The sequence below is a fragment of the Callospermophilus lateralis genome, unplaced genomic scaffold (genome assembly GCF_048772815.1).
Source record: "Callospermophilus lateralis isolate mCalLat2 unplaced genomic scaffold, mCalLat2.hap1 Scaffold_8120, whole genome shotgun sequence".
Taxonomy (NCBI): Eukaryota; Metazoa; Chordata; class Mammalia; order Rodentia; family Sciuridae; genus Callospermophilus; species Callospermophilus lateralis.
The window spans coordinates 13,049-38,143 of NW_027516173.1; the positions used below are offsets into that span (position 1 = coordinate 13,049).

At 48.6% G+C, this 25,095-nt stretch overlaps 1 long non-coding RNA gene across 1 annotated transcript in view; it reads right to left on the reverse strand.

The window, feature by feature from the left end:
• The window catches only part of LOC143640971 (uncharacterized), a 34,865-nt gene extending 10,180 nt beyond the window's left edge, over positions 1 to 24,685 (reverse strand). The window contains exons 1-2 of the long non-coding RNA XR_013155200.1: positions 24,528 to 24,685; positions 16,413 to 16,615 (exon numbers count right to left, since the gene is read on the reverse strand). This is a non-coding gene — a long non-coding RNA (uncharacterized LOC143640971). The remainder of the gene's footprint in view (positions 1 to 16,412; positions 16,616 to 24,527) is intronic.
• Positions 24,686 to 25,095: the final 410 nt, after the last annotated feature.

Consider the following 25,095-nt stretch of genomic DNA (forward strand, 5'->3'; position numbering starts at 1 on the left):
TTGGTCCTACACCAGCAATGACCACACAGGAAGATATAGAGCCACCAGTGGCCGCTGAGCCTTCAAGAAGAGGAGGAAGCTTAGCTGCCAATAAGCAAGTCAGTGGATATTGAACATTATCCTCCACTTGGTGTATATATATGGTACATATGGTGCTCCAAGCTGCCATCCCATCCTTTGAAAGAGAGCCACCTTTCCAGGCAGCAATATAAATTCAGGGTCCAAAACAATAGATTCAGGAGGTCAAGAAACTATTAGGCCACAGCCCTCCACATCTACTAGAATGTATCTTCACTTCCCTAGTTCTAAACTTTTCAATGGCATCTCCCACATGTGAGCTCCTGAGCATTACCTAGTACCAGAACCCCCAGCACAGCTATCCTTCCCCTCCCCTCTGAGATTATCTATTTAATTTTTTGTGATGCTAATTCTTATGGCATTGTAAGTATCTTTAGTGGCACTCTTTTATGTTGACCTAAAAGTGCTTAATCCATTCACCAGGCTGTGCCACCACCAGTACTGCGTAGCTGCTGATGGAGCCCATGTAGAACTCATAGGTGCTGTGAGAGAGGATGCAAACAGGCCATCCAGGAGGAGGTGAGATAGATGCCCCTGTTATGGAGCAGAAGGGACTGCCTAATGAGTGTTGAAGAATTTAGGCCATTATAACTCATACTATGATCTATTTTAACTGTCATGTGGCACTACAAATCCCACTCATATAAGATAAAAACCTTAATATGTACATTCTTATTGCTCCACAGATCATGGCTCACCATTTTCTTATTCTTTAATACACAAAATTCAAGTTAGAACCGTTAATGACTCAGCAATGGTCTGTACTGTTTAAATAAAAGGAAGAGTCTTACGTTTTGCACTTCAAATGAAAAGCTGTGCATCTTACACTACTTTGTCACACTGAGAATGCAAAGGAAAAGTTCAAGAAGGAAATTAAAGTGCTGCTCCAGGGCATATGTAAATGACTAGAAAGCAAAAACAGCCTTATTGCTGATCTGGAAAGACTTTTTATATTCTGAAGAAAAGAAGAAACAACCCACGTTCTATGAAGATGAAGCCAAATCCAGATAAGGCCATCACTTTAGATTGTTATACTGACAAGAGAAGTGAGAAAGCTGCAGAAGAAGTTTGAAGGTGCCAGAGTGTGGCCCATTATGTTTTTGGCAACAGGCCCCTCTCCATAAAATGAAAGTGCAAGGCAAAGAAACAAGTGCTGATGTATTAGCTCTTGCAAGTCATCTAGAAGGTCTTGCTAAGCTATTCGATGAAGATGTGTGGTGCTTTAGGTAGTAGGTGTCCCCAGAAGTTCATGGGTGAGCCAACACAAGGATTATCAGTGAAATGACTCAGTTCTGAGAGCTTTATCCCAATCAATGGTTTATTCCACCGACAGATATGAACAGGCAGCAGGCATGGAAGGGCATGTGCTGGATCCTTCCCAAGCCTGGAGGTATAGGTGGCACCTGCAAAGGCATCTAGTGGCTGTGAAAGAAGTCTGGTTTCTGGGACTGAAGCATATAGAAGCCAATCTCAGCGTTCCACAGCAGGGTTTCACATTGGAGGTTCCCAGTGACCAGGAGCAGTGTCAGCATCCATCTGTGGGGAGAATGTCAAAGAGCGAGCCAAGGTGTCTTAAGGCAGTTTGAGGAGCCCAGATGTATCAGTGGCAGGATGGAGAATTGGCCTCAGGCTTGGAGGACAGCCATGGGCAGGAGCCTGGACAGTGAAGCCTTGGCGTTTGGGATCTGTGGAGGTATTGGTGTCTGAAGTTCAGTTATGGCAGCGGTGGCAAAGGCAACCAAGGAGTCTGTAGGTGGCAACGTCAAGCCAGGCATCCAGAGAGGAGCATTCTCATCCTCTGGCAGTGGCAGCAGTCTGGTCCCAGTGCACTGATGGTGGCTGCGGCATCACTGGTGGCCCTGTGGGGACTCCAGTGGCCGCAGTGTGGAGCTCTGTTAGCGGTGATGGTGAAAGCTTGGGACAGCAGGCCTCAGAGTCAGAGGACGACTAGAGGCTGTGATGGCCTCTGCAGTGGCTCCTCCAGGCAACTGGTATTGCTCCTGGTAGGGCCTGCCTGCTCATGAAGCAGGGCACAGGAGCTGGTGGTACCCAGACACCTGCTGAGGACCTTATGCTGCCCATTCCAGCAATGCCTGGCATTGGCCTTGAGTCCACCAGGCTGCTCACCTAATCCTTGAGTTCACCCTGCCCCTCCCTGAGTTGCAGCCTCTGAGGGATGAGTAGGCCTGCTGCCAGCTGGGGCAACCTTGGGAGAAGACACCCACCCTCCCCAGCTACATCTCCCCTGGGCTGTGGTAGCAGAGTGCAGAGGTGGGAGGTGGGGGGGCCTAGAAAATCATCACCCTCCATGTGCATCCCTGGGGCAGGACAAGGGTGGAGGGCACAGGAGGCAGTGGGAGTCTAAGGGCAACAAGTTCTCTGTCTTGGTCTTCTGCCACCCCCAGCCACAGAAATGCACTTTGGGGGTGACGATGCCCTAGGACCTCTGCTTTCTGCACCCACAGTCCATGCAGGATGTGGCGGGGGATGGTGAGGTTCTCTCCTAAGACCGCCCCAACCTAGCAGACAGCCTAGTTCCTCAGTAGAGAGGCTATATCAGGTGATGGGGTGAGCAGACATCCAGTGGGCACATGGCCAGAGCAAGACATGGCAGCTGTGGGCAGCATAAGGTCCTGGGCAGCTGCCTGGGTACCACAGCCTCCCGCGTGCTTCTTCCTGAGCAGGCCAGTCGACCAGGAGCAAGACCAGGGCCCGGAGCCTCCACCACAGAGGACATCCCAGCTACTGGTTACCTTCTCACTCTGACACCCACTATCCCATGCCCTTGCTGCCATGCCAGCCTGGAGCTCTTTGCTGCAGCCAACCAGACTCCCCACATGGCCACTGGATGCCACCTTCACTGCCCTGCAGCCGGACCCCAGTTACTTCTGCAGGATGAAGATGCTTACTGCTGGACACTGCCTGTTGTTGCTGCCCCTGCTTCTGAACTCTTATGATGCCACCACCATTGTGCAGCATTCAAACTTCTAAACTCCAGATGGACTCCAACACTGCCCACCCCACACCTGGTGCCCAACCCCTATACTGAGGCTGGACCCCTGATGCAGCTGCATGTTGCTCCTGCCCCTGCCAGACTCTGGAGCTCCACCCTGCTGCCACCAGACTTTAACATGGATACTAGACAGTGACACTCGGTACTGGGGCCAACTTCACTGCAACTGCAGGCAGACCCTTGTCACTATGGCAGATGAAAACACTCATGGCTGGATGCATCTGTTGTTACAACCACTGTTTCTGGATTCTTCCACTGTCACCGCCACCATGAGTAGGAAGCAAGGAACTCTCAAATCACAGCTGCATGCTGACACCACCACAGTCACCCCCACCCCACGCCAATACTCAACTCCTGACTTTGGACGCCTGATGCCTTATGCCCCAAACAGCTGGATGCTGCTCTTGCCACCATATGCCACCATTTCATGATGGTGCCATTGCAGTGAATTGACCCCAAGGATGCTTCTCTGCTCAAGATGTATAGGAGCTGGGAAACTGATCTTTCTCCATTACAGTCACCTGACCAAATTCCACTGCATGCTGCCTGCCTTTTGTCACCCCAGGACCAGCCAACAGTTTTCAGGACCCTTGAGGAGTTGTGGCTCTAACTCAGGGAACTCATCCAAATAAACAAGTGAGCACTTTAAATAAATAAAGGCTGCAGTCCTCACAGCAGGCAGTGTGTGGGGCTAGGTGGGTCCAGCTCACTGGTGAGAGGGTGGGGTTAGAGCCTGGGAGCTGCTGGCCAGCTCTAGACCTGATCCTGTAGGGCAAGATAGGGAGGGATCTCTGGCTGCTCTTGGAGTCTAGCCCTGGAAGAACCTTCTGGTCCTTTTTGTTGAACTTTCCATGGTGTCTCCTTCCCCTACTCCTCCACTCTTGTGCAGAGACTGGAGAGCAAGTCTGGGGAGCCCCTTACCCACACATGTGCCTCACAGGTTGCCCTTTTGATCTGGTGCATGGACCTGCCTGGCTACTCTTTGGGAACCCATGATGCAGGGACCGTGGGAGGTTCCAGTTAAAAGAGAGGCCCTGTCCATCATGACTCCCTGTTTCACTCCACATTCCTCAGCACCCTCTGCTCCATCATCAATACCTCTATCCAGAAGATTTTTGAGGTCCCAAGACTTGGACAACCTGAAGCTTTTCAGGACCTTCCTGTTTGTCATTATGCCAGAATCAGGGGGGAACTTTCATGTCCTTCCACAGCTGAAGAACACAGATCCTGTAAGTCTGAGCTCTCTGATGATGGGGTCTGGGGCGGATGACTGAAGGTGTGTGCAGAGGAATCTCAGCTGGTGCCCCTGGGATCTGCCATATGTTCCCAACACACAACGCTAACATCCTTCAGCTGGTGGAACCTAGTCTGGGAAGATGGCCAATTGTGGGGGAGGGCCAGGACTATTCTCAGAGGCAGGGTTCTAGTGTGAGTTGGGAAATACCCAAGGAAATTCAGTCATGTTGGTGTTTTCTCCTGCAGGTCTAGCACCATATCAAGTGATATAATTGCCTCCAGCAGCTGTGGCCCAATTTACTTGCTTACATTTGGGAGAGCATATTATCACATTCCCTGTGAAGGAGGAGAAATAGCCCTCAAAATCAGAGGTTGGTCCTACACCAGCAATGACCACACAGGAAGATATGGAGCCACCAGTGGCCGCTGAGCCTTCAAGAAGAGGAGGAAGCTTAGCTGCCAATAAGCAAGTCAGTGGATATTGAACATTATCCTCCACTTGGTGTATATATATGGTACATATGGTGCTCCAAGCTGCCATCCCATCCTTTGAAAGAGAGCCACCTTTCCTGGCAGCAATATAAATTCAGGGTCCAAAACAATAGAGGCAGGAGGTCAAGAAACTATTAGGCCACAGCCCTCCACATCTACTAGAATGTATCTTCACTTCCCTAGTTCTAAACTTTTCAATGGCATGTCCCACATGTGAGCTCCTGAGCATTACCTAGTACCAGAACCCCCAGCACAGCTATCCTTCCCCTCCCCTCTGAGATTATCTATTTAATTTTTTGTGATGCTAATTCTTATGGCATTGTAAGTATCTTTAGTGGCACTCTTTTATGTTGACCTAAAAGTGCTTAATCCATTCACCAGGCTGTGCCACCACCAGTACTGCGTAGCTGCTGATGGAGCCCATGTAGAACTCATAGGTGCTGTGAGAGAGGATGCAAACAGGCCATCCAGGAGGAGGTGAGATAGATGCCCCTGTTATGGAGCAGAAGGGACTGCCTAATGAGTGTTGAAGAATTTAGGCCATTATAACTCATACTATGATCTATTTTAACTGTCATGTGGCACTACAAATCCCACTCATATAAGATAAAAACCTTAATATGTACATTCTTATTGCTCCACAGATCATGGCTCACCATCCTCTTATTCTTTAATACACAAAATTCAAGTTAGAACCGTTAATGACTCAGCAATGGTCTGTACTGTTTAAATAAAAGGAAGAGTCTTACGTTTTGCACTTCAAATGAAAAGCTGTGCATCTTACACTACTTTGTCACACTGAGAATGCAAAGGAAAAGTTCAAGAAGGAAATTAAAGTGCTGCTCCAGGGCATATGTAAATGACTAGAAAGCAAAAACAGCCTTATTGCTGATCTGGAAACACTTTTTATATTCTGAAGAAAAGAAGAAACAACCCACGTTCTATGAAGATGAAGCCAAATCCAGATAAGGCCATCACTTTAGATTGTTATACTGACAAGAGAAGTGAGAAAGCTGCAGAAGAAGTTTGAAGGTGCCAGAGTGTGGCCCATTATGTTTTTGGCAACAGGCCCCTCTCCATAAAATGAAAGTGCAAGGCAAAGAAACAAGTGCTGATGTATTAGCTCTTGCAAGTCATCTAGAAGGTCTTGCTAAGCTATTCGATGAAGATGTGTGGTGCTTTAGGTAGTAGGTGTCCCCAGAAGTTCATGGGTGAGCCAACACAAGGATTATCAGTGAAATGATATCCCAATCAATGGTTTATTCCACCGACAGATATGAACAGGCAGCAGGCATGGAAGGGCATGTGCTGGATCCTTCCCAAGCCTGGAGGTATAGGTGGCACCTGCAAAGGCATCTAGTGGCTGTGAAAGAAGTCTGGTTTCTGGGACTGAAGCATATAGAAGCCAATCTCAGCGTTCCACAGCAGGGTTTCACATTGGAGGTTCCCAGTGACCAGGAGCAGTGTCAGCATCCATCTGTGGGGAGAATGTCAAAGAGCGAGCCAAGGTGTCTTAAGGCAGTTTGAGGAGCCCAGATGTATCAATGGCAGGATGGAAAATTGGCCTCAGGCTTGGAGGACAGCCATGGGCAGGAGCCTGGACAGTGAAGCCTTGGCGTTTGGGATCTGTGGAGGTATTGGTGTCTGAAGTTCAGTTATGGCAGCGGTGGCAAAGGCAACCAAGGAGTCTGTAGGTGGCAACGTCAAGCCAGGCATCCAGAGAGGAGCATTCTCATCCTCTGGCAGTGGCAGCAGTCTGGTCCCAGTGCACTGATGGTGGCTGCGGCATCACTGGTGGCCCTGTGGGGACTCCAGTGGCCGCAGTGTGGAGCTCTGTTAGCGGTGATGGTGAAAGCTTGGGACAGCAGGCCTCAGAGTCAGAGGACGACTAGAGGCTGTGATGGCCTCTGCAGTGGCTCCTCCAGGTAACTGGTATTGCTCCTGGTAGGGCCTGCCTGCTCATGAAGCAGGACGCAGGAGCTGGTGGTACCCAGACACCTGCTGAGGACCTTATGCTGCCCATTCCAGCAATGCCTGGCATTGGCCTTGAGTCCACCAGGCTGCTCACCTAATCCTTGAGTTCACCCTGCCCCTCCCTGAGTTGCAGCCTCTGAGGGATGAGTAGGCCTGCTGCCAGCTGGGGCAACCTTGGGAGAAGACACCCACTCTCCCCAGCTACATCTCCCCTGGGCTGTGGTAGCAGAGTGCAGAGGTGGGAGGTGGGGGGGCCTAGAAAATCATCACCCTCCAAGTGCATCCCTGGGGCAGGACAAGGGTGGAGGGCACAGGAGGCAGTGGGAGTCTAAGGGCAACAAGTTCTCTGTCTTGGTCTTCTGCCACCCCCAGCCACAGAAATGCACTTTGGGGGTGACGATGCCCTAGGACCTCTGCTTTCTGCACCCACAGTCCATGCAGGATGTGGCGGGGGATGGTGAGGTTCTCTCCTAAGACCGCCCCAACCTAGCAGACAGCCTAGTTCCTCAGTAGAGAGGCTATATCAGGTGATGGGGTGAGCAGACATCCAGTGGGCACATGGCCAGAGCAAGACATGGCAGCTGTGGGCAGCATAAGGTCCTGGGCAGCTGCCTGGGTACCACAGCCTCCCGCGTGCTTCTTCCTGAGCAGGCCAGTCGACCAGGAGCAAGACCAGGGCCCGGAGCCTCCACCACAGAGGACATCCCAGCTACTGGTTACCTTCTCACTCTGACACCCACTATCCCATGCCCTTGCTGCCATGCCAGCCTGGAGCTCTTTGCTGCAGCCAACCAGACTCCCCACATGGCCACTGGATGCCACCTTCACTGCCCTGCAGCCGGACCCCAGTTACTTCTGCAGGATGAAGATGCTTACTGCTGGACACTGCCTGTTGTTGCTGCCCCTGCTTCTGAACTCTTATGGTGCCACCACCATTGTGCAGCACTCAAACTTCCAAACTCCAGATGGACTCCAACACTGCCCACCCCACACCTGGTGCCCAACCCGTATACTGAGGCTGGACCCCTGATGCAGCTGCATGTTGCTCCTGCCCCTGCCAGACTCTGGAGCTCCACCCTGCTGCCACCAGACTTTAACATGGATACTAGACAGTGACACTCGGTACTGGGGCCAACTTCATTGCAACTGCAGGCAGACCCTTGTCACTATGGCAGATGAAAACACTCATGGCTGGATGCATCTGTTTTACAACCACTGTTTCTGGATTCTTCCACTGTCACCGCCACCATGAGTAGGAAGCAAGGAACTCTCAAATCACAGCTGCATGCTGACACCACCACAGTCACCCCCACCCCACGCCAATACTCAACTCCTGACTTTGGACGCCTGATGCCTTATGCCCCAAACAGCTGGATGCTGCTCTTGCCACCATATGCCACCATTTCATGATGGTGCCATTGCAGTGAATTGACCCCAAGGATGCTTCTCTGCTCAAGATGTATAGGAGCTGGGAAACTGATCTTTCTCCATTACAGTCACCTCACCAAATTCCACTGCATGCTGCCTGCCTTTTGTCACCCCAGGACCAGTCACCAGTTTTCAGGACCCTTGAGGAGTTGTGGCTCTATCTCAGGGAACTCATCCAAATAAACAAGTGAGCACTTTAAATAGAGGCTGCAGTCCTCACAGCAGGCAGTGGATGGGGCTAGGTGGGTCCAGCTCACTGGTGAGAGGGTGGGGTTAGAGCCTGGGAGCTGCTGGCCAGCTCTAGACCTGATCCTGTAGGGCAAGATAGGGAGGGATCTCTGGCTGCTCTTGGAGTCTAGCCCTGGAAGAACCTTCTGGTCCTTTTTGTTGAACTTTCCATGGTGTCTCCTTCCCCTACTCCTCCACTCTTCCCTGAGGAGACTCTGTGTCTTGGACAAAGGGTCATCTGGGCATAGGGTCTCTGGGCAGTGGTGTTAGGCCCCAGTACATTGCAGCAGGCTGGGGACAGCCAGACTGGCCATACCTGGAGTTGTAGGAAAAATAGCCTATTGGGAAAATACCCTCCTAGACCTACCAAATTGAGCCTAACACTGGCTTCTTCCAAGAGATTATCAAGAAAGGAAAAATATAAGTAAGCAAGTTTGTCTGGTTAAGGGGTAGTGTGAGAAGTAAAGACTTCAGATTGGGTAGAGCTGGATTTAAATTTGTCTTAACTGGGTGACCTTGACCAGGTTGCAGAACTAGGTACAACCTTGGGTTTGCATCTGGTAAAGTAAATTTGGTGAGGAGGATAAGCCAGGGGTAAAATTAAGCTGTTGAGCAGTACCTAAACTTTGGGCGCCAGGAAGGCATTTGACATGATTTCTATACAGAAATATATTCTGAGATTAAAGTCAACTTATTTAGATGTGCACCTTTGGAAGGCAACTGACCTGTGAGCAGGTGATTGAATTTACTTCATTTTTAGATGAAATAATAATATATGGAAGATCATAAGCCAATGTTGGGTTAGGCTTGTGAAATTATATGCTGTTTTCAAATTTGTTTAAAGTTACATTGAGTTAAATTTACATAATTCAAGTCTCCTGGGATATCCTTCACCTCTTGTCACACCCCCACATAGAGCACTATCTACAATCCCTTACTCTTTTTAGAGTGTCACCAAATATGTCAATACATGTATGTACACATGCAGAGATATACATTATGTAATACTTTGTTCCTTTTAGCCTGCTTTGGAACCTCCTGAAAATAAAATCTCTTATTCTTACGTACATTCTTTTGCAGCTTTCCCTCCTTAATTTGTACCCCTTAAGCTGAGCATCAGGAAGAAGGGAACACCAGAGAAACTCAGAGATCCAAAGGACACCAACCCTGCTCAAGTCACTCTGGAAGCTGACTAGCCTGAATGTGCCCAAAGCTTGAGGAAACTTCAGCCCTGCTTCAGTCACTCTGGGTTGGATGTACAAGGTGAAAGATATACTAAGCAAAAGGAAAATGGACTGTTTCACTCCTTAAGACAGCTCTTATACTGTCATTGCCACCCCTTACTTCTGTCATATACAGAGTCCTTTGTTTTGTCTTGACTCTAGGACTGATAACAATCAAACACATAGTTAATAATATCAGAAAAAATACCACACACACATGTATCAGTTCAATCCTGAAAGGGCTTTGCAGTTGAAATCCAAGCTCACTATTTGGAGGATGGTTTCCTTTTCTTGGTGGGTTCAAAATCTTAATTGATATAGAATGGATTATGCTATGAACTTGTTTATTGCTTTCATGTTTGTTTCCTCTTTACATTAAAACTAGTGGTTCTACAATTGAAGCAGGTTTTTTTTTTAAAAGAGAAACAACAACTATGATATTACATTATATAAAGCTTTAAGTCAAGAAGATATAATGCCGTTTGACTTAGAGGATTAAATAATGAGCCTCAAAGAGGGTAATGCTGTAGTTCCCAAAAGACTCCCACCTTAATTGTAACACACAACTCTCTCTTAATCAAGAAGAGATTATTTTAAGAAGTCAGCAAAATTTCCAGAGCACTCATTGTGTTTGAGCTCCTTTTTGTTGTAAAGGCCAGGTTTCTCTTTCTTGTAAGAGTTAGGCCTGCAGGGCTGGGGTTGTGGCTCAGTGATAGAGCACTTGCCTAGCACATGTGAGGCCTGGTGTTCAATTCTCAGCACCACATAAAAATAAAGGTATTGTGCTCATCTACAACCTAAAAAAAATCTCCAATCAAGTTTGTTGATGTGTAAAAATTTCTGTTTTCTGTGTAAAAAATTGTGAAACATCTGTCCAACCTATGAATGTGGAACAAAATTAAGTTATATTAAACATTGTGCTGTGTAACCACCCATTGAAATCTTAGAGGATTTCCAGACCTGGGGTTCAGAGCTTGTTTGGTGTTAGCCCCTCTGGATTGCTGCAGCTTAAATATATCTGCTTCCTCCAAATTCCTCAGGTGTCCAGACTCATCTTTCTTACATCAATGCCTGCTTGAAAAGCTAGAATGTCCTAATTCTTGAAGGGCCTGAAGAGACAGTCTCTCAGACTCTTGTCACAGTATGAATTCTAGGAAAAGTAATTCATCACAATGAAACTAAATTCAGGTTTCTTTATAGGGACTTCCTGGATGTAATATCAAAGTTGCATGATAAAACTTGTATACATCTATTGAGTTGCCATTAAAGATATATAAATGATATATTTGAAAAAAAATTAAATCTGGGGGAAAATATGTTTTGTGAGAAATCTAAAGCCATGCTTGTATTTTGTGTTGTTTTAAATTCTATGCTGTAATAATATTAGATTTTATTATTACATTTTTAAATCTGAAAAAGACATCAGAATTTTGTACCATAATATTGTCATAAAGGGAAAATTTTATTGATTAGAACATATGCTTTCCTGCTTTTAGAGCTAACAGTTGAATTAAAGGTTTGCACCAGACACCAACTCCATCAGAACCTCAGTCTGGTGAAACCACATCTTGGTGCCTGCCCAGGCCAGTGCCCATGTGTGCCTGGCTCTTTGCCACCCAATAGATATGAGCCCTGAATGAGGGTGGTGGGACCTGAATTCCAACCCCCTTAGTGCTTATGTTTGGGCCACTTGGACAGCTGTGCTCTGCTTTAAGTTCTTCTCTGTGAGGACTTGTGTCCAATCTGCCCATGGGACTGTTGAAAATCAGTGAAGAAATTCACCAAGTTTTAGGATGCCTGGTTGCTGTACAGTTTGAGGAGGGACATCCTGACAAAGGTACCTCTGTGACTGACCCCTACCCTCTACCTGCTTTCCTTCACAGTCTATGTGAAAGGCAGGGGGATTTTGTTCATCTGCCATGCGACCTGCCAGCTGGTCTCTGATCCAGCTTGAGATACCCACTCCCCACCCCGCATAGCCAGAGCACCACTGGTTTACTTTTGGGAGATCAAAACTGAGACAAAGTATATCTGTATATTAAAAAAACTCTATTAGACATTTACTAGAAATGTGAGTTTGAACTCTCTTCATAATTATGCAATGTGAAGAATCAGCAGATCCTTCTGAATAATTGAAAAGTATTTCAGTGTATAGATTCTTTCTCATGATCTCAGATCAGAGAAGTAAATGGTAAAAAAAATTGAATTGATTTATGGAGACAAGAGAAGGAAAATCAAGGATGTGAAATAAAATTCTTGGGTTAGAACTTATCTCTTTTTTTGGTGAAGATAAGTAGAAACTCATGAGGTTGAAGCAGAAAATAACAAGACAACTCAATAATACGTACTCTGAGGACTGGGAAAGCCATGAATTAAACTCACTATAAAAACAGATGGGAGCTTAAAATGATTTACTTGAAACAAGTTTTTTTTTTTTAATTTAAAAATTAATGAATGTTCAAGAGACACCAAATTAAAGGGATAAATCTATTACAAAGAAGAGCTGGGGACAGTGCTCAATTGGTAGAGTGCTTGCCTGGCATGCACAAGGTCCTGGGTTCAATCCCCAGCACCTTCCAGAAAAAACAAAACAGTTTTACAAAGAAAATTTCCCTTTGCAAACCTAGAGAGAATAATCCTCTGAGCTCTTGAGTGTAGATACGTAATTCAAAGCTACCAAAGAACCTAACATACAATTTGGTTATATTGATTCTTCATCACAGTCACAGAAGCCCACTCACACACTAGTGCTGTATCTGAGGAACAGAAAGGCACTTACATGGGCGGGATGCATGGGGAGTCAGGGGACCTGAGCAGATCCTGCACCCTTTTTATTCAAAGGATGTCTTTAACTCACTCTCTGTGGTGATTTAATTTTAGCTTCTGCAAGAAGGTGACAAGATCCCACTGGAGATCACAGAAACATGGCTTCCCCCAGTGGAACATGTCACCTGACTCTTACTTTAGTCTCTGATGTACAGTAGCAACTTGGGGGCAGTTGACCTCAAAAGTTTTCTTTAAACTCCCTGGAAACACCTGCGTGAGGCTCTGAAGGCTCCCAATCATGCAGACCACACCCATTTTCTCCTTTTTTCTAACCTATGTTCAAATTAGTGCAAACACACTTCATATATTGCAATGCTTCTACTCTGGGGACAGTGGTTACTGGCACCTCCCGTGGGTTTCCCAGGACTCTGAGGGTCCTATCCCTAAAATGTGAGACCATTGTCCCTGGTCCACTCTCACTGTGACCACGTGGTTTGGGGTATTGTGTCTCCTAGGATTTGCAAACCGGTCTTCAGGTTTGTATTTCTGTTTCAACTTAAGAAACACACTCAAGTGTCCATGTTGGCCGTGGTCAAAGGAAGCAAAACAACATTCTTAATAAAGTCAATTTATTTTCATTCTCCAGTAATAGCTAGTGTCACTAAATGCATTTCAAGGTACAGCCACTCCCGTTGGATGACCACGGGTTCCTGAGAGGGGACACACATCTCCTCTAAGAATCAGAAATCTTCTCATTCTGTGAGCAGGGGGCTCCCTGGACATACTGTGAAAGCAGTGACATGAGACAGGATGAACAACTCTCGATAATCTCTACATGAATTAGGAATGAACTGTAAAGTGACACATAGTTCTGTCTATTCAAAGAAGCTTTTAAAAAGGAAAATTACATGCTCAAGACAATTTAAATATCTAGTGAAACTAAATACAGAACATTGAGTTTATGGCCTTAACGAAGAATGCCATCCAGAACCCAGGTGTCCACACAGTGGGGCTCACCCAGGCCGTGACATAGTGGGTCTCCCACCCAGGGCTTTCCTTACATTCTTTAATCAGGGATGTGGCACATTTTTTTGTGTGGTTGCTAAAAGACAGACTGAGCAACAAAAAGAAAGACACATTCAGTGGTACCCACAAAAAAATAAATCCGGAATCTTTTATCCATGACAAGACCCCAGAGGCAAATCTGTCCAACACTGCAGCCAGCTAATGGTGGTTTTTCCTCAACCAACCATGGGATACCAAGGTTTAAATGTCACCAAATTATGTCAGCAAAATGCAGGTTTAGGACCTGCCAGGTGTTTTCCCAGGAGAAACACTGCAAGTCTTGAGCAGCAGGGGCCAGCGATGGACTCTGTGGCCCAGCACACATGCCTAGCATGCAGGAAGACCCAGGGTGCTCCAGGTGCTGCATAAAAATAAGAAGAAATCGACCCAAGGAAAAGTTGGTACTTTGAAAAATATATAAGGTTGATAGGAGAACAAGATTGCAGATTTGAGTGAGGCAGACTATCCCTGAGCTCAGTAACCCAGAACTGGAGCAGTGGGATACAGCTTCTCCCCAAGGTGTAGAGAGAAAACTCATGAGTTGGTGGTCAGTTTTCCCTGGAGAATCAAAGACTCATTGACTCAATAAAAGGTTCTAAAAAGACGTCACCTGAGTTTATCAATCACCCATGGTCAGCCAACCTAAGAGCCATATTGAGACTGACTGTGGAGGAACCAATGGGCCTGGAAACCCAGTCCTGTGACTTCAGAGCAAGGTCCACATGAGCCTATGTGAGCCTAGCAAAGGCTTAAATAGCCTTAAAAACCATGGAAATCAGAAACGGAGAGCATTTTGTCCAGAAGGACACAAGTTGGAAATGCTAGAGAGACCCCCAACTCTACTTAACCCTGTGAGTTCTGTGGCTCACAAAGAATAACAAGGCCAGCTATAGCAGTCAGACCAGTGGGCCCCAGAGACTGCCAGTACAGCACCATCTGAGTTCCTGGGGCCCACTCAGGCCGGTCCCTGCTGGGTCCCAGCACCAGCCCAGTCCCCAGAGCCATCCAAGCTCCCTGGGTCTGTAGAACTCACCAGGTCCAACAGCTGCCCGGTTTCTGATACCCAACAGGTCGCTAGCACTTGCCTGTCCCACCTGGTCCATCACCCACCAGTTTCCCAGGTCCATGGTGAACACCAGATCTAGCATCAGTCCAGCATACAACCAAGCCCCTTGGCCACCCATATTCAATTCCCCTAACATCCAGGGCCCCTACCTAGACCACTGATCTTCTTACTAGGCCTGGAGATTTGCCACCAGCCCATCACCCAGGCTGCCTGGCTACCACTTTGCTGCCTGGCCTGCCCAGCCCTGCTTCATCAGTGGCCAGCAAGGCCTATCGACCAGCCCTGATCCACAAGCTCAGGCCAGCCAGGCCCACTGGACATAGCCAGCTGTGTCACCACCCAGCCACAGCCCCCAGCCCACCCATGCCCATCACCCAAGAAGGGACAATCCCATGCTCACTGATTATCTTATCCACCATGGTGGAAAGGACTCCTTAATTCATTAACATTTCACCAAGTTTTCTCACTTTTTTTTGCTTTTGTTGTTTTGTTTTGATTTTTTATTTTGCTTTTCTTTTTTTGTATATTATTTGTGTACTAAGTGACTCAAGAAGTCCTATACATATACACCCTTGTTTATTTCTCCTCATTTTTAGTTTTTGCCGCAGTCTGGCTGGGCACAAATCACGAGCCACTCACAGCTTTGTAGATTCAAGCAGCAATTCTTTATTCCCGATCTCACACCAGCCGTCTACAAACACGTTCTGGGGAAAGCCACATTCTCTGCCCAAATCCACACTCCACTGGGCTTCTGTCTCCCAAATATATTCTGAATCCTGTGAGAACTCAAGGGGAACTCAGGCAGCAGGATACGCCCTATTCCCAGCAGGAATAACCTTAAACCGGGAACACCCTAAACTCGGATTATCCTAAACCAGGAACACCCTAAACACGGATCCGCCCTGGTCCTTGAGCAAGGTCACCTTCCACTAAGCAACATGGGGGTACGCTGGCAAGGAAATTGTCATACCTACTTGGCTAATGGATCCCAGCATCTCCCCCCTTCTGATTAATTAAACAACAAGTAATGTGGCTTAAGGACCGTTCCAATTCAACATATGGTTCTTACCCGTCATCGGAAAACTGACCTTTAGGCATCAGCCTCCTGTCTTAGGTTGTGTGGAAAGGAACTTGGACAACACCTAAGAGCTGAGATTGGTCTGCAGCTGACAGAGAGCAAAGCATTGGGACCTCTGTGCTACTTCCATAAGGAAATGGCTTCTGCCACACCCAGAAGAGCCTGGAAGAGAACCACAAGCCTCTAGAAGAGATTGTGGCTTGCCTGACATCTTCATTTCTATTTCATGATGTCCTGAGAGCCCTGGTAACAACTGTGTCACACAAAGAACTACACAAAAGTAGGAGTTGTCAGCTGCTACTTTTGCACTCTGATGGAAAAGAAAAAAAACACACAGCAATAACAAAAACAAACATGGACCCAATCATTCCTGCAAAATATTTTTGAAGTAGAGAGTATAACTTTGCCAGAAATTTGGGACAGTTCATGTCTAAGAACTACTTGAATGAACCCCCAACAAATATGAGTCAGGTACACCTCTTCTGTTTGGTACCCAAGCAGCTGACAACTAAATGTCTGCCAAGGCTTACTTACTTGGTTAATCCCTCATCCATGCTTGCCACAAATCCTGCTATTGACTTCCACTGATTTACAATACCATAGAAACAATCAATACCAATGAACGTTGTTTTTCCAACTTTTTTTTCAGAAAAAAAGTAAATTCAGAACAGAAATATGAACAAAACTTAATTATTAGATTAAAAAGTAGACTTTTAAACTTCACTATGCACAAATAGAAGAGAAGTTAATGAAATTCCTACATACCTGTCTCCACCTTCAAGAAAGCTCCTCCCATCTTGCAAATCATCTGCTAGGAAACCTTTGTGGCCACAGTCAGTAATGACCAGGTTCTGTCCATGGGATGTAGTACCACACACTGGATTCGATTCAGGCATTGAACACATAAGTATATATTTTTTAATTTCATCACACCTGTTTTTCCCACCTTTGGACAGTATACAAACCACCTGGAAAGTAAGCAGACATCAATATCTTTAAGACCGAGTAACGATAAGAGAACTGAAAACCATCTCAAGGTGGAGCACTGAGAAACTAGTGTCTATTAAGTGACTATTGGATTCTAAGAAAGCAGACGGTATAGAATCACATTCCATCCCATAACTATGAGGAGAGATGAGCACTGCCACAACCTCACCCAGTGGCCTTCACTGATTACTGTAGGTCCAGCGGACTCAGAAAAGGCCACGGGCAATGGAAGGGGCCCAAGGAGCACCCACTTGGGACAACAGTCCCAGGTGAGGCTCCCTCCAACCTCACTCCTCCAGGTCCCCACTCACTGACATTTTGCCCAGTTCAGAAGCAAGCCCAGAATTCCACCAGTGAGGAGGAGGGACAGTTCTTAATAGCTGAGCATGGAGGAGCATGCAGGGCTGCTTAGTGGGTTAATGGGAAGCTTGAGCTTGAAACCTCACAGCTAACTCTGGCAGGGTGCCCTTCCATCCAGGAAAAGCCAAGACCCATGACAACTGGAACCTCCCAAGAGTGAATGCTGAGTGGATCTCTGGGTCTGTAGGTGTCTGTGTTGGATTGGACTGGTGAAAGGTAGCATATCTTACACTGTAGGAACAGTAGGAGGCCTAGTATTGTCCCCAGAACAGCTAAGCAATGAAGACAGTCAAACAATTGGAGAGCTGGGGTTGTGGCTCAGTTGCAGAGTGCTTGCCTAGCACGTGGGAGGCACTGGGTTCAATTCTCAGCACTGCACAGAAATGAATAAAGGCCTGTGGACAACTAAAAAAATAAAAATTGGAGAATCTTGATAACTAAAGTTCAAAGAAAGCAACCCAAATATGAATAAAACTCGATTTTGTGAGTACACAGCTGGGTTTTTCTGGTTTCCACACAAAGAGAAAGGACTGTGCACAGAGGGTAGCATTCCCTCCCAGCCTGCCCTGCTGAACCCCTCAGCCAGACTCTGGGGGATGCCTTAAATGCATTCTCAGCAGCTGTTCCCTCCACTGTTCCCAGAGAAAGTGCAGGAAGACAAACAGGCCATGATCCCAAAGCTGCCACCACCTGAAAATGCTGCTCAGCCAAGAAACTTGCCCCCCAGCAGTTCCCCTTCTGACTGTCCAGGCCCAGGCAGGACAGCAGACAGAACTCTGACAGCTCAGGGGCGGGGCATGAGCTGAGGGATTCTTGCCATTGCAAGAGCTCCTGGCTGTCAAACTAAGCCCCGCCCACTCTCAGCAGAGCAAGGCTAGATACAAACACTAGCTCACACCTTCAAGGGAGGACAAGGTGTCCTTGCCCGGCCCTAGCAAGCGAGATCCTGGAGATGCCACCAACACTTGCTCACCTGCTGGTGCACCGCCTATCTAATGACATTGCTTTCCCCTTCAGAGGCCCAGGGAGGCTACCCCCTGCTCCAAGCTTGGAGGTATGGGGAGCGCTTATATTGGGGCCATGCCACTTCCCGCCTTTTCCGAGAAGAGCACTCCTGAAGAGGCACCGACCTGTCCCTGTACCGGAGGTGCAGGTACTGCCAGCCAAACACCCGCTCATCACCCTAGTCCGCACGTGCTCCACGCCCCAAGAGCTACCCTCAACCTGCAGCAAGAGCCTTCTCAGCCCTCTGACTGCCCCCACGTCCATTGGAGTACAGCCCATCTGTGCTGCCATCCTGGCTGCCTCTGGGCAGGGGCAGGGTCGTTGCACCAGTCTGAGGGGAGAGATCCCTGGCCTTGCCATAGCTGCCACCCCTCAAACCCAGCATCTACAACCCTTCCGAGATGATCCCGAAACGTCACTGGGTCAGGAGGTGGGTGGACCAGCGGGATCTGAATCACATCCCAGTGTCAGCACTCAACAGTCCCCCCAGGACCCACGCACGCACCAGGCACGCAGTTCCCTTGCCTATTTCTCCCGCATCTGGTGCAAGCACGTGCACTTTGCACGTGCATGCAGACTTTGCACATGCACGCGGAATTTGCACGCGCGTGTCCGTTCCTGGCGCAAGCCTGCCTCTTGCCCAGTACTGACGGTTTTCCTCACGTGCTCGCCTGTTCTTCATTCATTCCTTCCTCAGCTGCGCCCGGCAACAGGTCTGACAGCCATTTCGCCTGAAGCTGCGTGAGCAGCCCAAGAAGGCCTTCTGCCATGGACGCTAGACCATCTAGCGCCCACTAGCGACTTCGCTAAGACTGCCATGGAGACGTCCCACAGCAAGTGTTGTCGCTCACCCCTGCCCCCGGCGCTGAGGGGCAGAGACCTGCCAGAAGGGTCCCACAAGAAGCCCGGTCATGGGCCGCGCAGACTTCCCTATACTGGTTGGCCACTAAGGGCTTCCTGGGCTGGTGGCACCACTCGCAGGTCATCTTGCCGCCATCCTGCAACTGCTCCTCAGCGGTTGGGAAAAGTGCCTGCTCGGTGCTTTTCCAGGGTCCTGCGGACCCTTCGATCTTTTCTCGGAGACTTGGATATTGCCTCCTCCCTCCGCATGCCAGGTCTCCTGAAGAGGACGCTGCTGTCAACTGCAGCTTTCATGAATTCCTGCATCCCAGGCCGCAGACTCAGACAGCCGCCTTGTAGGGTGCAGGGGCAGGAAGTGGCTCCTTGCCAGCTTCCAGCACCCCAAGAACCCTGCCCAGGGAGGACTGTGATCACAGCCCCTGGAGACAGTGGCCAAGTGGTGGCTGAGCAAGCAGAGCACCCTGTAGCTAGAGAACATCAGAGGGGGCGCCCTCAGGTCACTGCAAGAGCATCTGCTTTTAGGCCCCTGGGGGCCCATAGCTGTGTGCCTGCCTTTGTGCCCAGGCCTGGGCCTCTGTGCAGAAACCTCTGCACCCAGAGCTCCCAAGACAGAGCTGAGAGCTCCCGGGCCATCTGCATGAGCTCCTGCCGCAAAAGAAACCCCATCAGCAGCTCCTACAGCTCCACGCGAGGTCTCCGAGCCCTGAAGAGGAGGGCTCCAGACCCATCCAACGGGGAGCCGCCCCTGGGATGTTCTTCATCCCCAGGGATTCCCCCAAAGAAGAGTGAGAAGGTGGCAGAAGGCAGGGCGGGACACCCATTGCCCAAGAGGAAGATCTCACCCACGGGAGACACCAGCAGGCCACGGAAACGCAAGTTTCCTCTCCTGCAATGCCGCCGACGGGAACCTCTGAAGCTGCCACCGCCTCTGTTACTGGCCTGTGCAGTGACTGCTGAGGACCTAGACAGGGAGAAGAAGAAAGCTCTGCAGCGCATCAACCGTCTTCTGATGGGTGAGACCCAGGCCATTGGGAACAGCTGTGCCATGGCCCCACAAGCCCATGGGGGGGTCCCCGCTCCACTGGGAGGGGCCAGGCCTCTGGCATCAGTGGGCCTCAGCCAGAGCTTTCCCCATCCCCCCAGCAGCACAACCATGGTGGCCCACACCCCAGTGTGGGTCAGCTCTGCTGTCTCTTCCCAGAGCCATCCTCCCATCACCAATCTTACAGGACCGCTCTCCCCCAGCCTGCCAATTGCTGCTTTGGCCCTTCCTCCCAGGCCCTCTCTCAGCACATTGGCAGGCTTGGCTGCACAGCCAGTGGCCCCCTTTGGGGTCACACCCTTGAACACCACTATGCCTTCACAGCCCCCACACCAGGGGCCTCCCTCCACCTTGGGTAGGAGCTTCCAGTGCTCTCACCAGGACCCAAAGCCCTACTGTACTCACAGGCCCTCACCTGTAGCAAGCTCCAGCTCTCCAGCTCAAAGGGTACAAGGACACATTCCGCAGGGTAAGCAGCCTCTCACCCCTGGAGCCACCGTCCCACCCAGTTCTGGGGTTCCTGGTGGGATGAAGCCTGGAGCCCCTAGCTTTGCCAGCTCTCATCAGCTTGGACAGGTGGGAGCTCCAGGTCCAGGTGCAGCTCCGATGCCACCCTTGACTGTGGGCCCAACAACCTTGGGCAGCCTAAACTACTCAGCCCTTGGGTCTGACAAACACAGAAACTCCACCGTGGGTCCTCGTGGCAGCACCCAGACACATTCAGTGACCTCAAAGGCAGCTGGGAGGAGAGATTTGTCCTTGGGTCAGACATCACACAAGCAAATATCCAGCTCAGAAAGTAGAGAAACCCCCAAAACTAGAGAGCACTGTGGGGCAAGTTCGGGAAATGACACCTACACTGCCCCTAGCCAGAGCACCACCATGGCACCCAGAAAACACACAGACAAGGGTAAAAAAGGGCAAGGAAAGAGTGGAGTTCCCACCCCGAGTGCCATTCCTCAAAGCCTGCCCATCCAGAAACACCAAAGCTCACCTCAAAGGACAAGTACTACAAAGGGTATCTCTAGTTGCCCTTCAGTCCCTGGGACATCAAGGAGATCAGAGAGCCCAGACTTGCTCCCTGAAATGATGTCAGCCTTTGGGGCCTGGTGTAGCTCCTCCCAAAGAGGAGAAACCCCAAGCAACAGGCAGCAAGAAGGAGCAATGTTGGGACAGAACACCTCCAGTGCCCCTAGCCAGAGCACCACCATGGCACCCAGAAAACACACAGACAAGGGTAAAAAAGGGCAAGGAAAGAGTGGAGTTCCTACCCCGAGTGCCATTCCTCAAAGCCTGCCCACCCAGAAACATCAAAGTTTACCTCAGGGGACAAGCACTAACATTGAAAAGGGTATCTCTAGTCTCCCTATGGCCCCTGTGACATCAAGGAGATCAGAGAGCCCAGACTTGCTCCCTGAAATGATGTCAGCCTTTGGGGCCTGGTGTAGCTCCTCCCAAAGAGGAGAAACCCCAAGCAACAGGCAGCAAGAAGGAGCAATGTTGGGACAGAACACCTCCAGTGCCCCTAGCCAGAGCACCACCTTGGCACCCAGAAAACACACAGAAAAGGGTAAAAAAGGGCAAGGAAAGAGTGGAGTTCCTACCCCGAGTACCATCCCTCAAAGCCTGCCCACCCAGAAACATCAAAGTTTACCTCAGGGGACAAGCACTAACACTGAAAAGGGTATCTCTAGTCTCCCTATGGCCCCTGTGACATCAAGGAGATCAGAGAGCCCAGACTTGCTCCCTGAAATGATGGCAGCCTTTGGGGCCTGGTGTAGCTCCTCCCCAACAGGAGAATCCCCAAGCAACAGGCAGCAACATGGGGCAAGGTTGGAACGGAAAACCTCCAGTGCCCCTAGCCAGAGTACCACCATGGCACCCAGGGAAAACACAAAAGAGGGTAAAAAGGGGCAAGAAAACAGTAGAATTTCTACCCTGAGTGCCATCCCTCAAAGCCTGCTCACCCAGGAACACCACAACTCACCTCAGGAGACAAGCACTACAAAGGGTGTCTCTAGTTTCTCTTTGGTCCCATTGACATCAAGAGGATCAGGGAGCCAAGACTTGCTCCCTGAACTCATTACAGCTTTTGGAGCCTTGTGTATCTCCTCCCAAAGAGGAGGTACCCCAAGCAACAGGCAGCAACATGGGGCACAGAAGACCTCCAGTGCCCCTAGCCAGAGTACCAGCGTGGCACTGGGGAAACACACAGAAAAGGGAACAAAGGGACAAGGAAACACTCGTGTTCCTACCCTGACTGCCATCCCTCAAAGCCTGCCCACCCAGAAACACCCAAGCTCACCTTGCGGGACAAGCAGTGCAGCCAGTAAGGATAACTCTAGTTACCCTTTGGTCCCAATGACATCGAGAGGATCTGGGAGCCATGACATGCTCCCTGAACTCATTATAGCTTTTGAGGCCTTGTGTATCTCCTCCAAAAGAGGAGGTACCCCAAGCAACAGGCAGCAACATGGGGCACAGTTAGAACAGAACACCTCCAGTGCCCCTAGCCAGAGCACCACCATGGGGACCAAGGGACAGAAAGCAAGGCACACCCCAGGGAAAGCAACCTCTGGTGTGGCCACAGTTACTGCCATCCCCCAAAGCCTGCCCACACAGAAAGGCTTAAGCTCTCCTGGGGGAACCAACACCACATCCTCAAAATCAACCTCTACTTGGACCTCCACCCATAGTCCATCTATGAGCCCTGGGAGCCCAGACTGGCTCCCAGATCTGATCTCTGCTTTTGGAGCCATGGTCATCAGCCCACGTGGAGAAACAAGAAGCGCAAAAAAGCGCTAAGAACACACTTGGGCTTTAACACCTTCAGCCCCCCTACCCAGATAGGATGATGCTAACTTCTCTAAGGACTGACACTGCCTAGATCCCAACAGTCCTCCACTGCCCTCAGCTGGGCCTCAGCTGGCCCTGCCTCCACTCCATGGGGCCACTGGGCATCCTATCACTTCCACCATAGGATGGTGAGTCTGGCATGCTGTAGGCCTTGAAGACTTGTGAGGGCACTCAATTTGGCCAGGGCATCCACCCAGTGAAGCAGGGCCATATCTGCAAAGACAACAGCCCATGGGAGCAATCCCAAGGTCAGCTACTAAAATACAGTATTACAACTTGTTTGTCTTATAAGTAATCACCTTATTATTATAAATTACCTTCAGTTGTTACATTAAAATTTGTACTTGCATAAGGCTTTACGAGATAATAGTTTTAAAACTTGTAAGGATAATACAATATAAAACGAATAAGAGTAAAAGATTTAATTTTATAATAGTTATAAATTAAGGAATATATTTTTTCATAATTTGAAGCATTTACTTATTTATATATAGTGTTTTTGTTTACTTTAGGAATATAGTAATCTTTATAACAGAAGCCTATCTTCTGAATTTAATTTTAAATAAACTTGAATAATTGTCTAGATTGATATGGGAAATGATATTACCTACTGCCCAGCTCCACATCCTGTCTGTCCCCAGAGTGGGGCTGCAGTTGAACCCTTATGAGGTCATTCAGACCTCACTAAGAAGAATGCATTCTCCATTTTGAAAATATGAAGACAGCACTCAATATTCTTCACAGCTGCTGAAACTAATTCTGACCTCCATGCAGGAATTTCCTTCTTCTAGGACAACACCCACTCCTCAGGACCCTTCTCATACATTCTAGGCAGGAGACTCAATCCTACTTAAGACATAGAAAAGCCAGAGATCAGAAGTGCAACTCATGGATAAGTGGACAGGCCCTCATGAATTTCTCCTAACCACGCACTCACACATTTCTAACCCTCATTCACCACATCTGAAGAGGAAGGACACCACCAGAAGATGATTGTCCTGCTCATCCTGGGAATCCACAGTCCCTGGTTAGCTGACAACCCCTCTACAAATCTCACATGTCTGTTCAGGAGACAAGCCCCAGATGGAACATACCAAGCTTTCATGTGTTCAATTACTGTTCCACTTGACCTTCTCTCTCCCTCCCTCAATCCAGGTCAGATTCCTTTCCACCTGGTTACAGATTGGGCTCTCAGTTTCTGATCTCTACCATCAGGTAGATGGCTGGGACTTCAGAGAGCTCCCTCTGCTGGACACTGACTAACTTGGAAAATTCAGGCAGCGATTCAAAGTACCTGGCAGCAGTTTCCTAACTGGCTCAGATCAGGGGGGAATGCTGCCATGCTCAACCGAAAATGCCTCCTTCCTCCTTCTAACCAGGAGAATCCTGAGATGTTAAAAATCAAGGCTGAGAAGAGAAAATATGTCTCTTCTAGAAAGAGAAGTATTCGACACCACTCCAGACAAAGGCAATGGAGTAGGTAATGGAGCCAGATGGCTACTGGCAGGAGAAGCTGAATGGGTGAGAGATCCACCTCATGTATTGGTACACTACATGACTTTTGTGGGACTCTCCACCGAGTAGATTGGGCTCCCCAAAGATGTGGAATGCAACCATCACTCCAAAGGAGACCATGTGCCTTGGCCTATAGATGCATTCTTGCAAAATAAAGCATCCCCCTTTCTGGCCTATTCAAAATATTTCTTGAGTTGAAGGGATGCTGGCCCCTGATCTAGTGCCCCAACTATAAGTGTAAAGGGAAGACTCACACTTGCTGTACGAGCTGCCACCTGTCACCCACTTCCTTGGTCTTGAAGGGTCTGCATCATCTGTCACATCCACTAGGGGCCCCACTGTCCACACTTTGCCCTTTCTGAGGTGGCCTCTTCTTTTTGATCTTTTGTGCAGTTTGTGAGTCTTGGGCCAATCACCATCACGAACATCTTCCACAGAGAGTGCAGGCCTGGCATCAGAACACCTGGGCCAGGAAGAACAAGAAAAGAAAACTCACTTTTTTTTGAACCTAGGGAAAAATTACTTCAAGGGTGTAACATATTCTTGAGGCATTGGTGTCATTCTGCTTTGACAGAGAAAGAGTGCCCCCTGAGTACATCTTCCCACTTTCTGGAATTGGGATGATAGTAGAGTGTTTTGTGTGTGAACAAAAAACTTAATCGCAGTAGAATACACTAAGATGGTTATTCTGCACCTATTTTATAAATTTCATGAGGGAAAATGAAACGGTCATAACTACTACCAAAAGTGGGAGTGGGGGAATGTAGTATCCAGGAGCAGCTCCAGCTCTCATTTAGCTTGATTTGGATCACTTCACATTTC